Genomic DNA, 15,460 nt, shown 5'->3' on the forward strand with positions numbered 1-15,460 from the left:
GGTCAGAAAATCCATGATCAGCTTCTCTTCTGTGTCCTGTTATTGCTGTGACTTCCTCAGTGTCCACTGTTTCAGATGAAACGGCATGGACTTTTCAGCAATACACAACCTGCTTCTTTGTGTAAGTCATCCCATTCTTCTCTGAAGCTCTGGAGAGAGATTCTGAGGTTAGGCTTGCCTTCCTCTTTAACGGATTCCATTCCCAGTAGGCTCATTCCTATGCAATTAAGCCGTAGGGCCTCAGAGGTCATTCTATTTTGTCTGGGGCTTTTATTGACAGTCTAAATTAATCGCCACAGCAGGAAGCTCATCCTCCGGAGTACCGAGATCAGTCACTGCATGCCACACCGGGGCAAAAGCAGGAGGGAAGCAGGACAGTGAACCCTGAGCCTCAGTCACACACCTGGTTCCAGAACGATGTAGAAACTCCCATGAAACCCTAAAGCACAGAAGTGGCCATGATCTTGCCTGTCATTACGGTCATATGCATAAGGCAATGAGTAAATGGGACCCTTATTCAGAAGACTCCTCACCCACTCTTTAAGGCCCTGAAAACATGCTGCCTGGGATTCCCTTGCACGTTCGGAATCCAACTCCTTGCGCCCAAATACTGGCAAACCCAACAGCTCTAATAGAGCAAAGCACAGAAGGGGAACAGGTAAGACGTGGACCCCATTTTTTATTTTCTGCCCCGTAAGTTACGACCCCTAAGGTTCTGACGTAGTGCAACGTTTAAGGGCAAAACCAACCGAGAGGCTGCGGAGCCGCCAGCTTCAGCTGCGACCTAGCGCTCCCCGCATCTCCGGACTCCCACTCCCAGAATCCTCGGGGCCGCTGCACCTCCTTTTCCGCTCTCGGACTCCACTTCCCAGAGGCCTCAGCGGCAACTCGGCGTCGGGGACGCCCCTTAGATCAGAGCTAAACCCCGAGAATCTGGCTCGGAAACGAGCCAGGGAGCCCCCCGAGGAGGGCGCAGGATGCCGGGAGCGGGGCCGGGACACCCGCAAGGCCCAGGCGCGTCCCCGCGGAGGCCGGAACCTGAAACGCCGGCTCGGGTTGCGGCGGAAGGGATTAGAGCGGCGCGCAGCCATGCGCGGGCCGTGAAGATCCCTGGATTTGGGCCCGGCTCTTTAACTCCTGGGGCACGCTCCGGGCCCGGCAAGGTGCCCAGGGCCGAGTCCTCGCGGGGCCGCGCTCTGTGAGGGGGTGAGAGGAGCCCACGAGTTGTCTTCCGGCGGGAGCCACAGGAAACTAAAAGGCTCGAGCCTGGGGCTTCGTGTGGAGCCGCGTCCGCGCTCTTGGAGGCGACCGCGCCGGGTCGGGGTCTCAGCGGCGGGACTCCACTTCCAGAGGGCTCGGGATAGACGCTGACAGGCTTCCTTTCTGAATAAAATGTCACTAAAAACTCCAAGTGATTTTATAGTATAATTCTTCATTGGGAGGGGGGTACCTGTGACACGAGGAAAACGCCCTTTCCTAGTAGTTCCCCATTCTTTTTAAAAATAAAGACCAAAATCTGTAAACTGAGCACTAGTGCTGATTTTGTTGCTAGCATTCTGGCTGATAGAAAGAACAGGCAGGGTTGAGAAGCCATTGTCCTGATTAAAGAGGTATAAAAGAAGGAATGTGGTTAGGAATGAGTTCATAAGGATGTTAGATGTGAGAAAGAAGCAGGTAGGAAGTTTGTCTTTGAAGTGGGAACAAGTGTTGACCTGGGGTTTAAGAGCATTGCGACTGGAAGGGCCGTTTCTTCTGAGCCAAAGCAGTAAAAAGTCAGAAAAAAGATTCTTTGTTTATAAATACATTTGCGCTTTAGCTCGAGTTCTACACAGAAATAGGTTGGAACTAACTGTATCTCAGAGCGTAGGGCCATTCCAGTCCAAGTTAACTAGTTACCCGAATGGTCCCTCCACATTTAATCTTGTCTTTCCTCTACCTATGGTATTCAAAGCAACCAAAATGAGCACTGAAAAATTAAAATCTGTTCATGTCACTTTTCTTCTCAGGACCTATCAGTGGCTTCTCACTGCCCAGGGGTAAAATGTAAACCCCTTAACAAAGCTTTTAAGACCCTGCATAATTTATATGTAGTAGTATTAAAATATAATATACTGGGTTATATAATTGTAATATTAATAAATATTACATAAGTATAGTGAAATATGATATAATAATAAGATGTATATAGAAATAATGGGGAAATTGTTTTGCAAAAAGAATTTTACAAAAGAGCAATGTTTAAGAATATATAGACATAGAAAAAGACCAGGGAAGTTACACGACATCACAACATCCTTGATAGTCTCTGACATGTTTGATTACAGGTAATTTTAAGTTTTCTCATCATAATTTCCTGTATTTAACAAAATATCTTTCAAAAAGTGTGTTTTACACTTTAAAAGAAACAAAAACTAGTAGTTGTCCTCTTCTTTTAAACTTTTATTTTGAAACACTTTCAAACTTGCAGGGCAGTTAGAAAAATAATATGAACCCGGGATAGAGAATTCTGACATTCCCCATTCCTCAGATACCCAGATCCACCAATTTTAACATTTTGCCACATTTGCTGTATCATTCTACCTATCATTCTTTCTATCTAGCTAGCTAGCTATGTATGCATCTATCTGTGTATCCATCTATCAGTCCATTTTCTGAACACTTGAGTGGAGGTTGCACACATCATGCTCCTTGAACACGTGTTATTGCCATGTACATTTCCTAAGAACAAGGATATTCACTTATGTAACCACCTTAAGGGAAGTTATCAAGTTCAAGAAATTTAATATCGATATAAAGCTTTCAGTCTGTATTCTGTTTGTTCCATGTGTCCCAATAACTTCCTCTTGAGCCTTTTCTCCTCTCTTGCTAGATGCCATCCAGGATCACCTATTGCCTTTCTTTGTCATTGTTCTCTCTCTCCCTCCCTCCCTCTCCCACTCACTCTCTCTCTCTCTCTCTCTCTCTCTCTCTCTCTCTCTCTCTCTCTCTCTCTCTGTCTCTCTCTTTAAAATCTCTTTTTAAAATAAAGCAAAATAATTATTCTTCCTTGTATGTGCAACTCGTACTTTTTTGTGAAGGGCTGGCGGGGAGAGACTCCCATCCATCGCGGTCCCCTCCGTCTTCCCTGCTGCTGCGCTTGTCACTTGTCAAAACCCCTTCGGGCGTGTTAGGGGGTCGTTCCCTCGCGGAGAGCCGGAGCCGCGGGGACAGATCCCGGCACCCAGCGCAGTGCTCGGCGCACAGTGTGTGTGTGGGCGCGCGCGTTATTAATATTGTGCAAACGTTTTGGACTAAAGCATCGGGAAAACTCGTCCTAGAGTCATTCCAAACAAAGAAAAACTTTCAAAAAAGCGAAGCAACCTGCATAGGCAGGAGATTCACAGACCCGGGGAGGGTCTGCGCGGACAGAGGAATTTGAACGTAAATTCAAATTAAATATTATATAATTGTAATATTAATATTACCAATGGACCCGAGGGTCCAGAATGACCAATGACCGTCCCTGGACCGGCGACGTGGGAAGGGAGACCTGCGGGTCACCTCTAGGAATATGACCGCAGGAAGGGAGAGAGAGGGTCAGACGGCATCGCCGTCCCCAGGCCGCTTTTCCTGGGAGGACGATTTTCCCGTGGAGCCCGCTGGTCTTTGGACGCTCAGGTGTCAAAGGGAACTAACTGCGCCCCTTCCCGCCTCACACTCATTTGGAGGGAAGCTTTGACCTCGTGGCTGCTGGAACCCCGAGTTGCAGAAGGGGCTGGACCAGCGCGCGGCTCAGGGGAGAGGGGGCGCCTCAGGACCCCCGGGGGGGAGCTGGGGCTGGTACCCCGTGTCGTCTCTGTTTTGTCTGCCTTTTCATTTTGCTTTGTTTATCCCCTTTGTAAAAGAAGCAGCCCAGTGGGGATCCAAACCGCGTGAGCAGTTAGGATAACAGATATTGAACCGTGCAACTGAGAAATGAGGAGACGGACACACCTTGGAAACAAATACAGAAGGAACTCGTGTTCGCGACCTTATGAGACGGTAACAGATCTGATATTCGATCGTAAGGTTGTGTGTCTGACTTGAGATCAGAATTTCACGTGAGAGTCAAAGCAAGCTCTATTCTGTCGTTTCTAGGAATTGGCTAACAGATCTCAAAGATGAGCTTTAAAAAGAAAGAAAGAAAGAAAGAAAGAGAAAGAAAGAAAGAAAGAAAGAAAGAAAGAAAGAAAGAAAGAAAGAAAGAAAGAAAGAAAGAAAGAAAGAAAGAAAAACACCTAAAGGAGGCTTGTTTTCGTGAGCTGCTCAGCAAAGATCCGGCTTTTAAACTGAAGACAGAGCGGGGCTGGCACAGTGAAAGTTGAAGGATGTGGGCACAAGGGCCTTCATTTCTGCTAACGTAGGTTTTTCTTCATCCCCGCGATAAGTGGTTTTTATCTGGGATTTTATGGTTCCGTATCCCGATTGGAGGGATTCATTTAAATGAATCCCCAGTAAAAATAGTGGTAAGCGCCGGGGAACTTTCCACTCTCAAAAGAGTTCAAGAGTCGCGTCTTAAACATCATATATTTTGAATCAACTTCACAGTATTTTCTCTTTAACCACAGTGTTTTTTGACAAAAGAAACTCATACAATGAAAAGTGCAATGTGTGTAGATGCCTGTTGTGTGTGTGTGTGTGTGTGTGTGTGTGTGTGTGTGTAAGAGAAAGAGAGAGAGAGAGAGTTGGGAAATTGACCTCTTCACCAAGGTGACAAGCCAGGGGATCGACTGCGCCGTACCAGTCCTGGGACCCAATAAAACTACTTTTTCCCCCAAACTGAATTCCTTGACAACGTTTCCTCATGCCCTGATTTTAATGCCCTCTCTGAGTTAAAGCTTAGAGAGATATAGCTGTGCGAAGCAGGACCTCATTCTTTGCTAGTTTTGCGCGCTTCCAAATTATCTTTATCCTTCAATTTAAGTGCTTGTCCCTTGCCAAGTTGTATCACTAAATAAGTGCCTTCGGGCTAAGGAAGGAGCAAGGGAGATTGGGAGTCGGAGAGGCGTTTGTTTCGCCCACTAACGAAATTGAACATAATCACAGCTGCCTAGAGAAAAACTGCAACTTTGACCCCGACGTGATTTGAACACGCAACCTTCTGATCTGGAGTCAGACGCGCTACCGTTGCGCCACGAGGTCCGCGGTGGTGGGGTGTTTTTGTACTTTAGAAGGCCTTAGTTTCAGGGTCTCAGGTACAGCGCCCAGCGCTTGCTTCTGCGCTGCGGGTATGGTTTGGGACTGCCCGTGAGGTCCTCGCCCCTTTATAACCGGGATATTCAAAGCGCAGTGTAAACGCAAACGCAGCATATGAGAAGCAGAAGGCTGGGGGCTCGGGGAAGACTCGGCCTCATCCTTCAGGAAAACGCGTCTCCCCAGGCTCCTAGCGAGCGGCCGTGGGAAATGCGGGGCTCAGCACACACGGAAGGCTGGGTAGGGGTCGCCAGGGGTCGGGCTTTTCTTCTCCCCAGACCTTCTCCACACGGAAGCACCATGACGATTTGCACGTGGGTCACACCTACACAGGAAAACTATTTAGCTTTATCAAAAGGGTACTTAATAGGTTTTTCTGTTGTTTTGCTTTAAAAAAAAAAAAAACCTCATATTTTTGTGGAAATGTCATCAAGTACAGAAAACCACAATAAGTAGTGTTGAGCGCCTGCAGACACCGGGCTCTGTCCGTCTTGCCACTCCATGCGATCCCAGGATAAAGAGAAGAGGGGACGGGGAAGGGGAGATTAATGCTTTGTCACTGGGACGCTGAACTTGACCTAGGACCGTAGGATTTCAGTCGCAGCGCTGTTCAATGGCTGGGCATGAGGGAGATTGTGGACGGTGACAGCCAGGGGTCCCCGACTTGGCCATCATGGAGGTCCCCTGCGTGGAGCGCCAAGGCTGATCCCCAGTGCTGGTGGAACTGGAACCTTCCATGTCTGAGTTTTAGGAAGCGCCAAACAGAAACAGAATACCAATTATGTATTGGAAAAACAAATAGTTCAGATGGATAGCTCCTCATTCGTGTGTCCCAGCCCTGCACGGACAAATTAGCCTGGTTGGGAGCGCGTAAAGCTGAAGGCCTGAAGATCTGTGGTTGGGTCTCGGTTTCAGTAGCGGTACTGTTCTTGCATACTCGGACCTCCTGGAAAACTTCTAGAACATCCGTTCGTAAATAGCATCCGCAGATGCCGCCGTGAATTTGCAGCCGCGGCTTCACCCTCTTGCGCGTTCTTCGGAGTTGGACTGTGCCACTTAAAGTCGCAGAAAGAAGAAATATACCTTTTTTAGTTTCAATCATGTATTTTATTTTTCAAAAATCATAGCAAGTGATGCTAGTTTTCCTTTATATATGGGATATAAAGTTTCCTCTTTTTTGATCCACATACAAATATAAATAAACACACATACTATGATTCTTCATGAGAGTTGATTTTCAAAGTGAGCAGCTCCAGGACACAGACTTGCGGGTCATCTCCACGCGGGAGACGAGGAAACGATAGGAATTCTCCCCAATTCCAACCTTTACAAACCTGAGGCCTGAAGACAGGCTGTGCTCCCACGGGAAGACACGCTGCAGGGCGAAACCAGCGCCGGCCTCCCGCCGCCACGTCGGGGCAGAGGCTCACAGGTCCCCGCCCGAGAGGCGCGCGTTTCCTTTTCCTTCCCAAACAGTCTTACATTAAAAGAAGGAAACCGTTTTGTTAAATGTATTGAAATAGGTCTCGGTCACGAATCTAAATTTAAAACTACTACCCTTGATATTTTTCAAAACCACAGGTAAATTAAAACAAAAAATTTCCGTGCGTCACTGCTCGGAGGAGCCGGGGAAGGCTCGGCCAGATGCGGGCAACTTCGCGCCAACCCGGATGGGGAGGTTTAGTAGGACCGGGATGAAGCAATGGGAATATCCATCAGAATTTTAAACGTAAGTGTTTCTCCCAAACGTCGTGGAGGCAGAGACCACGGCCACCTGAGATTTTCCGCTGCTTGACGTGACCTTGACGCCCAAGGGAAAGAGTGCGTGCCCCGCCCTCGGCTTTCCAACTGGGCATACGAATCCGCTCTTGGGTTTGTTTGCTCTGGGAAAGCTGAAGACCTGTCCGGGTCCTGAATGTTCCAGATGTTCCTGCGTAATACGGAGAGCTCGGGGCCTTGGTGAACAGCGTTGGGGACCTCAGGAGCGCTGTCAGCCCACCCCGGGGAAGGGGGGCCGCGCTGTCACTTTCCTGTACCCCCCAGCCCACCCCCGGCGTCAGCCTCTCGCTGGTTTTCTCAATCGCGCCTTCGCTGTTGTTACTGCAGTAATAGTGCCCGTTACTGCGGCCGTGACAACGCAAAAAAGACGTCCTTCTCCGGATCTCCAATCCGCTTCACTCCTCCCTTCTGTTCTCCCATTGATACAGCCAAAGAGGGCAACAGGTGCAGCGCCCAGTAGCTAGGAGGCGCTCGGCTACAGGCGTAGTAAATGAATGGCTGCAGGAGCGAGGCAGGTCATGTCTTTTAAGTGGTGATGGACTTGAGGATCAGGAAGGCTGAAATGTGTCTAAGGTCAAAGTCTTCATCAGTGGCAGAGAAGCAACTGGAGGCCAGGAAGATCTTCAAACAAGAGGGAGTTCCACCTTGCCTCTCAGAGCCATCACCTCCAACCTCAATCCCTCTGGAGTTCCTGGCTGAGTTCTTTGTCAAAGACTCAAGAGGCTTAGACAAAGGGGTAGGATCCCAGGCCCTCTCACACCCTCTCAGTGGTATGGGAAACTAAGGGCTAGAGCCTTTTTTGCAGGGCAAAACTCAAATTGTGGGGCAGTTGTACATTAGGCATTTCTCCTAGAGGAAAATCAGCACATATCCCCCAAGAAGCATATATGCAGTTATTTAATGCTCTATCATTCTTAAAGGAAAATTTGGGGAAGTATTCTATTGGGAAACAGTTAAATATATTAGCCCAGTTTTTGTGTGGCATAATAAGGCAAATAAAAGAATGTGGTAGATTCTGAGCTGGAAATATCTTCAAAATATATTAAGGGTAAGTGAAGAATTGGTTTGCTAATTTCTGCCAAAAGCCTGCCAGGATTTTGAATGGGATTGTGTTGAGTCTACACACCAGTTTTTAAAAGAATTGACACCTTAGCAATTTCGAATCTTCCAATCCATGGCAATTGCCTATCTCTCCACTTTTTTGGATCATCTCCAATTTTTCTTAGTAAAGTTTGGGGATTTTCAATTTAGAGGGCTTATACCCCTTTCATTAAATTTGTACTTAATTATTTGATGTTACTGTATACAAATTTTAATTTTAATTTATATTTGTTCATTTCTAATATACTAGAATACTAATGATTTTTATACTAACATTGGACTCTGTAACCTAATTTTATCATTTGTTTTAAATGATTATTTTATTTCATAGGGTTTTACATGCACAGTAATGTCTTGTGCAAATAATAGGCATTTTTCATTTTCTTTTCCAACCTTTATACTTTTTATTTCTTAATTTTTACTTATTTCACCGCCTGTGTTTCTCATTGTAATATTAAGTAGAAGTGGTGGCAGCAAAGACACCCTGGCTTTTTTCCTGATTTGGGGGAGAAAGCATCCAATTTTTCACCTTAACAAACTACATAACTCACATGAAAAAGTACATATTCTCCACATTTCCTCCCTCAGTTTGGCAGTGATTATAGGTCTTGAAGACTTTTGGATCATTTTTCAGGAGTTTTCTGGACCTTATTATAAGTTTGATTTTTACATTTTATTTTTTAAAACAAGATGTGGCCCCCTTCCCAATAATGTTGACACCCATTTTAAATATGAACAAGTTATATTGGGTCCCTGCCTGGACATCCCTGAAGATTGAGAAAGTGATTAAATGAGAAGGGGTAGCAACAGACAAGATAGGATATAACAAAGGATTACAAATACCAGATCTATATATAAATTAATTTGTAAATGCTAAGGTATTAGAATAGATAGAAGGAAATAATAGAAATGGTGGAACTGTAACCCATAATATTCTTTGAAATTTGCTCTATAGCTACTCATAAAATTGTACTTTGAAAGTTATCACCCTTCTGTGTATGTTATATTTCACAATAAGGAAATAACTGAAATTGTGGAATTGTAACCCATAACATTTTTTGAAATTTACTGTGTAACTACTTGTTAGATCATACTTTGAAAGTTACCACTGTTCTGAACATATGCTATATTTCATAATAAAGAATGTAGAAAAAAAGAAAAAAACAAAATCAAAAAACAAGATGTGATTCCTCCAGGGGGTTCTGCTTGATGTCCTCCATAGAGCCATGAGTGAGGGGCAGTGGGAAGCAACTGAGTTTGAGCAGGGTTCAGTGGTCCACTCAGTGCAGATCCTTGAAGTCAGTAAAATCACAGAATGCATAGATCCTTGATCCCCAACCATATAGGACAGCTATCCCAGAGCCCCATAACTCAGCCTCCAGTCCCCCAATTAATTTCTTGAACACCCACTAGACCCATAATCACCAATGCCTGTACATCCCCCAATCTCTCAATATTTCAGATCTTGAATTCCTTTTTCTCACACTGAGCAGGATCCAGGTCTCTCCCATCTCCTTGGACCTAGTAGATCCTGCATATTTGACTCTCCTTTTCCTTCCTCCTTTCCTTGAGACCCTTGGAGTCACCTTTGAGCCTTTGCTGGACTCAGTAGTGCTCCGGAGGTGATGAGTGTTCAACAGGTAGCAGCAAGACAATGTGTCTCTCCACCTGCACCCTCTGAAAACATCCTGAACACACACAAATTTATCACAATAACCACATGCCCTTTCAACACAAGTAAAGGCTGACAACACATGCACTCACAGATTCCAAATGACCACAAATCTTCCATATATGAAACCTGATATTGCATGATTGGAAATACACACACACACACACTTATCCTGACTACTCATACTCAGGAAACAGTCTCACACATCCCACAATCACCATATACCCTGTAACCACACACAAATGCTCATAACAAATACACAGTTACACAAGAGGAACTTGGACATGCATGTTTGGACTTGAATCATGAGGTATTTCACTCCTCAGCATCAACAAGTAAGCCTGGGAGGAGGTAGGCATGTAAAATAGTGATAAAATGTAGGGTACTCTTAGATTGCATGAGAGCTCTGCAGATCTAATTGCTATGGTGGAGTGTGAAACAAGAGAAAGGAGGATCCAAGAGGATATGAAATGATATATAAGTGTGTCTTTTGATGGCTTAGAAAACATGTTCTTAATATTAATCTCTTCCTGTGCATGTGAACCCACTGGAAATAGGACCTGTTGATGAGATTACTTCAGTTAACGTGTGGCCCAACTGAATCAGATTGAGCTTTGTAATTCAGATTACTGGAGTCCTTTATCAGCAGAGTGAAAGTCAGATGGAGGGAAACCAATGGAGAGCAGCCAGAATCTAGAAGTCAGTGGACTCTGGGAGAGAAATGAGAAGATGCCACCAGGTGCATTGCCACATGATGGAAAGGCCAAGATACCCCATGGATTGACAGCAGCTAGTCCCAGAATGCCACAGTCTTCAGGGAGAAAGCATCACCTTGCTGACATGCTGAGTTTGAACTTCTCTTAGCCTCAAAACTGTGAGCCAAAATATTCCCATTGTTTAAGCCATTCCATTGAACGGTATTTGTTTAAGCAGTTAGGAAACCAAAACATTCGGATACAAATTGATCAGCAAAAAAATTAAAATGAAACAGTTTTTGACTTAAAGTCTATTTTATCTGATATTAGTATACCTATCCCAGCTCTATTTTGGTAACTATTTGCATGGAATATGTCTTCCATCCTTTCACTTTCAAACTATTTATGTTTTTTTAATTTAAGTTGTCTTGTGTAAGGAGCATATTGTTGGGTCAAGCTTTTGATTGGAGAGTTTAAGCCATTTACATTTAAAGTAGTTATTGATGATGCAGGCCTTTTGCCATTGTATCATTTGGATTTTATAACTCTTATATGTTTTTTGTCCCTTATTCTTCTGCCTACTTTAGTGTTTAGTTAATATTTTGTAATGAATCATTTAGGATTCCTTCTCATTTCCTTTTTTAAATAATATTTTTTATTGTAGAATACAACATATATACATAGAAGTGACAACTTTCCAAGTGTAATTTAACAAGTAGAGACCAAATTTCAAAGAATATTATATGTTATAGCTCCACAGTTTCAGTTATCTCCTTATTATAAAATATAACATATATACAAAAATGTATAGCTTTCAAATTACTATTTAACAAGTAGTTATAGAATAAATTTCAAAGGATGCTATGTGTTACAATTCCACCATTTCAATTCTTTCCTTCCAGCTATTATGTCTGCTGTAGCAACTAAGAAAAGGAAAATTATGTAAAGATTCAGTATTCATAATCCTTTGTTAAATTCCATCTTGTCTGTTGCTACCCCTTCCTCTAGTTTAATCACTTTCCCAATCTTCAGGGATGTTTAGTCCGTGACCACCCTAACCTGTTCATGTTGAAAAGGGGTGTCAACTTTATGAGCAAAGGGGACACATCTAGTTGATGTTCTTGAAGAGGCTATTGCCTCTGGGTTTTGGGATTTAATGGGCATAGGAGCTGTACTGGTTTGTATATATTATGTCCCCAGAAAAAGCCATATTCTTTGATGCAGTCTTGTGGGGGCAGACATATTAGTGTTGATTAAGTTGGAACATTTGGATTAGGTTGTTTCCATGGAGATGTGCCCCACCCAACTATGGGTGATAATTCTGATTGGATAATTTCCATGGAGTGTGGCCCTGCCCATTCAGCATGGGCCTTGATTAGTTTACTAGAGCATATATAAGCTCAGACAGAAAGGGCAAGCTTGCTACAGCCAAGAGAGACACTTTGAAGAACCCACAGGAGCTGAGAGAGGATCTTCAGCTTACAGAGATATTTTGGAGATGGCCTTTGACAGCGGACTTTTGCTCCGGAGAAACTAAGAGAGGACAAATGCCCCAAGAGCAACTAAGAGTGACATTTTTGAGGAGCTGAAGCCTAGAGAGAAACATCCTGGGAGAAAGCCATTTTGAAACTAGAACTCTGGAGCAGGTGGCAGCCACGTGCCTTCCCAGCTAACACAGGTTTTTCGAATGCCATTGGCCATCCTCCTGTGAAGGTACCCGATTGTTGATGTGTTACCTTGGACACTTAATGGCCTTAAGACTGTAACTGTGTAACCAAATAAACCCTCTTTTATAAAAGCCAATCCATTTCTGGTGTTTTGCATCCCAGCAGCATTAGCAAACCAGAACAGGAGATCTCTGTAGGATTTAAGTTTCTGAAGAATAAACTTAGTGAGTGAAACTTTTATAGAGTCCCAGATAGGGATCCAAGTATTCTTTAAGGTGTTTGGGACTACTATTGACCTGGGCTTATCATATTGTGGTTATTTGGCATATCTAGGTGAAGCTTACATAGGAGTAACCTCCAGGACATTTGACTCTTGACTCTATTTGAATTCTCTTAACCACTAAAACCTTATTTTGTTGCCTTTCTTTTCCCCCTTTTGGTCAAAAAGGCATTCTCAACCCCTCAATGTCAGGGCCATGCTCATTCCGGGAATCCATGTTCCACATTGCCAGGAAGACTCTTTCATCTTGGGGGCCCTGTCCAACATAGGGGGAGAGGGTGATGAATTTATTTGCAGAGTTGGGCTTGGAGAGAGAAAGTCCACATTTGAGCAACAAAATAGGTTCTCTGAGGTGACTCCTAGACATAATTATAGGTGGGCTTAGCCTCCCCTTTACAACCGTAAGTTTCACCCGAGCAAGCCTCAATATCGATGGCTTGCCTTATAAAGTAGGGGTTCCTAAGTTCCAATGATATATGTTATGTCCTTGATAATCCATCCATATCTCACATTATCATCACTTAGTTGTACAATCCTTATCACTCTCCATTTTAAACAATTCTCATGACCCAAAACATCTCATAGAATTATTTGTCCCTAGTATTTGTGTAATACTAGTATGGTATTCCTATTAATAATAGTTCCTTGTATGCAATATGTAGATTTTTCCCATATACCCTTCTGCTGTCAATTCTCTGTGCTCTCTTTGTGTGTGTGTGTGTGTGTGTGTGTGTGTATTTAATATATTTTCTCTGTGGTTACCATTGGGCTTAAATTTAACATCTAAAATCTATAGCAATCATGCTTGATTTGATGCCAACTTAACTTCAATAGCATATGCAAACTATATTCCTATGCTGCTCCATCACCCCTCACTTTATGTTGTTCTTGTCACAAATTACATCTTTATACATCGTGTGCCCAACACCATATATTTATAATTACTTTTTATTCATTTGTATTTTAGCTCATCTAAGAAGTAAAAGGTATAGTAATCCAAAAATAAAATAGTACTGACATTTATATTTACCCATGTGGTTACATTTACCAAAGATCTTTATTTCTTCATGCACCTTTGAGCTACTGCCTAGTGTCCTTTCCTTTCTACCTGAAGAATTTCTTGTAGGGCATTTCAAGTGGTGATGAACTCCCTCGGCTTTTGTTTATTTGGGAAAGTCTTGAGCTCTCCCTCATTTGTGTAGGACAATTTCTCCAGTTATAGAATTCTTGGTTTTCTTTCAGCACTTTAAATTTGTCATCCCACTGAGAAACCAGCACTTAATCTTATTGATGCTCCATTGTATATGACATGTTCCTTCTCTCTTGCAGCTAGCTTTCAGGACTCTCCCATTGTCTTTGATGTTTAATAGTTTAATTGTAATGTGTTTCAGTGTGGAGCTCCTTGAGTTTATCCTCCATGGAGTTTCTGAGTGTCTTGGATTTGTATATTCATATCTTTGTTAATTTGGGAAATTTTTCAGACATTATTTCTTTAAATATTGCTTTTGTCCCTTTCTCTCTTTCTTTTCCTCTGGGTCTTCCATAATGTATATATTGGTACTCTCTATGGCGTCCCAAGTATCTCTTAGGCTCTGCTCACTTTCTTCATTTGTTTTTGTTTCTGATCCTAAGACTTGATGATTTCAATTGTCCTCTCTTCAAATTCTCTGATTCTTTCTTCTGCCAGCTTCAATGTGCTATTGGACACATCCAGGGAATTTTTTTATTTTAGCATTTCTATTTGGTTCTTTTTTATTATTTGTATCTCTTATTGAAATTCACATTTGTTCATATATAATTTTTCTGATTTCCTTTAGTCCTTTTCCATGTTTTCCTTTAGCTCTTTGCAGGACTTCTAAGATAATTTTTAAAGTCTTTGTCTGGTATGTCCAATATCTGGTCTTCCTCATTGATAGTTTCTATCTCTTTATTTTGTTCCTTTGAGTGGGCCATCTCTTCCTGGTTCTTAGTATGCCTGTGATTTTTTGTTGTTGAAATCTGAACATTTGAATATTTTAATATGTTAACTTTGGAAATCAGAGTCTTCCTCTTCTCCAGGGTTTGCTGTTTTTTTTTTATTCTTACTGTTGAAGGCTGTAGTAGTCTATATGTTAAGTGATTTCTCCATAAAAAGTATGCAAAGACTGTACCCTTGACATATGTAGTTACTGAAGTCTCTGTCCTCAAGCTTGTATTCAGCCAACTCAGCTAGTGTTATGACAAGATTATCTTGAATGACAGAAGCTAACAACAACAACAATAAAAAAGGAAGCACCCTTCCAACAAACTGGCTCTGTGTTTGTGCTTTCCTTCATCATTTAGCCAGCCTTAGAATGGGCCTAAATAACAGCCCATGGTGAAAGCAGAGGGACTTCTCAGGTCTTTTATGAGAATTTGTCTTGTCCTGGAATGCATACATGGCTTTATCAGTTAACCTGTATTATAGATACTCCAAATTGCTCAACTTCCTCCAGGAAAATTCACAGCCCTTCCTATCTGTCCAGGTGCTATTGCATATCTCAGCTAGTAATCCTTTACCCCAGGCAGCTGTGAGTTGATTGTTTTCTTACTGTATTTAAGTATCCATGTCAGCCATGCCTACAGCAAGAGCAAATTCTGAGACTGTTGAGGCAGAGATGAGTGCCCTGCAGGTCAGTCCTTTTTGCTGCTGTCCATTGCATCAGTACAGACACATTTTATCTATGTTTTTACCAATGAAAATAATGAGAAAGAGCCCTTCACCTTTATCTTGATATCTTGCTCAAAATGCCACTGGCCTTTATATGTCTTCTTTTTAAAGGCATTTTTAAAGCTTTGCCCAATGCTCTACAGGCTTACGCAGTTCTTGGAAACCTAAGACCAAGTTGGAGTAGTGAAATTGTATGTAAACCACTTCATTCTAAACAAGTGCCCTGCTTATACTTTGTACTTTTTCAGTAGTCAAGGAGCATCAAGGATCTGGACCCTTGAAGGATCTGTCCAGCGGTCTGGAATCGTAAAGCTTTTCCAGATCAATTTAAGGAGGTCATTGCATTCCATTCTATCTTCAGGGCAA

At 42.9% G+C, this 15,460-nt stretch overlaps 1 non-coding gene across 1 annotated transcript; it reads right to left on the reverse strand.

Moving 5' to 3' along the window:
- Positions 1 to 5,088: 5,088 nt before the first annotated feature.
- Positions 5,089 to 5,160, reverse strand: TRNAW-CCA. The gene has a single exon. It is a non-coding gene; the product is annotated as a tRNA-Trp (tRNA).
- Positions 5,161 to 15,460: the final 10,300 nt, after the last annotated feature.

This window comes from Choloepus didactylus, chromosome 21 (genome assembly GCF_015220235.1).
Source record: "Choloepus didactylus isolate mChoDid1 chromosome 21, mChoDid1.pri, whole genome shotgun sequence".
In the NCBI taxonomy this organism is placed as follows: Eukaryota; Metazoa; Chordata; class Mammalia; order Pilosa; family Megalonychidae; genus Choloepus; species Choloepus didactylus.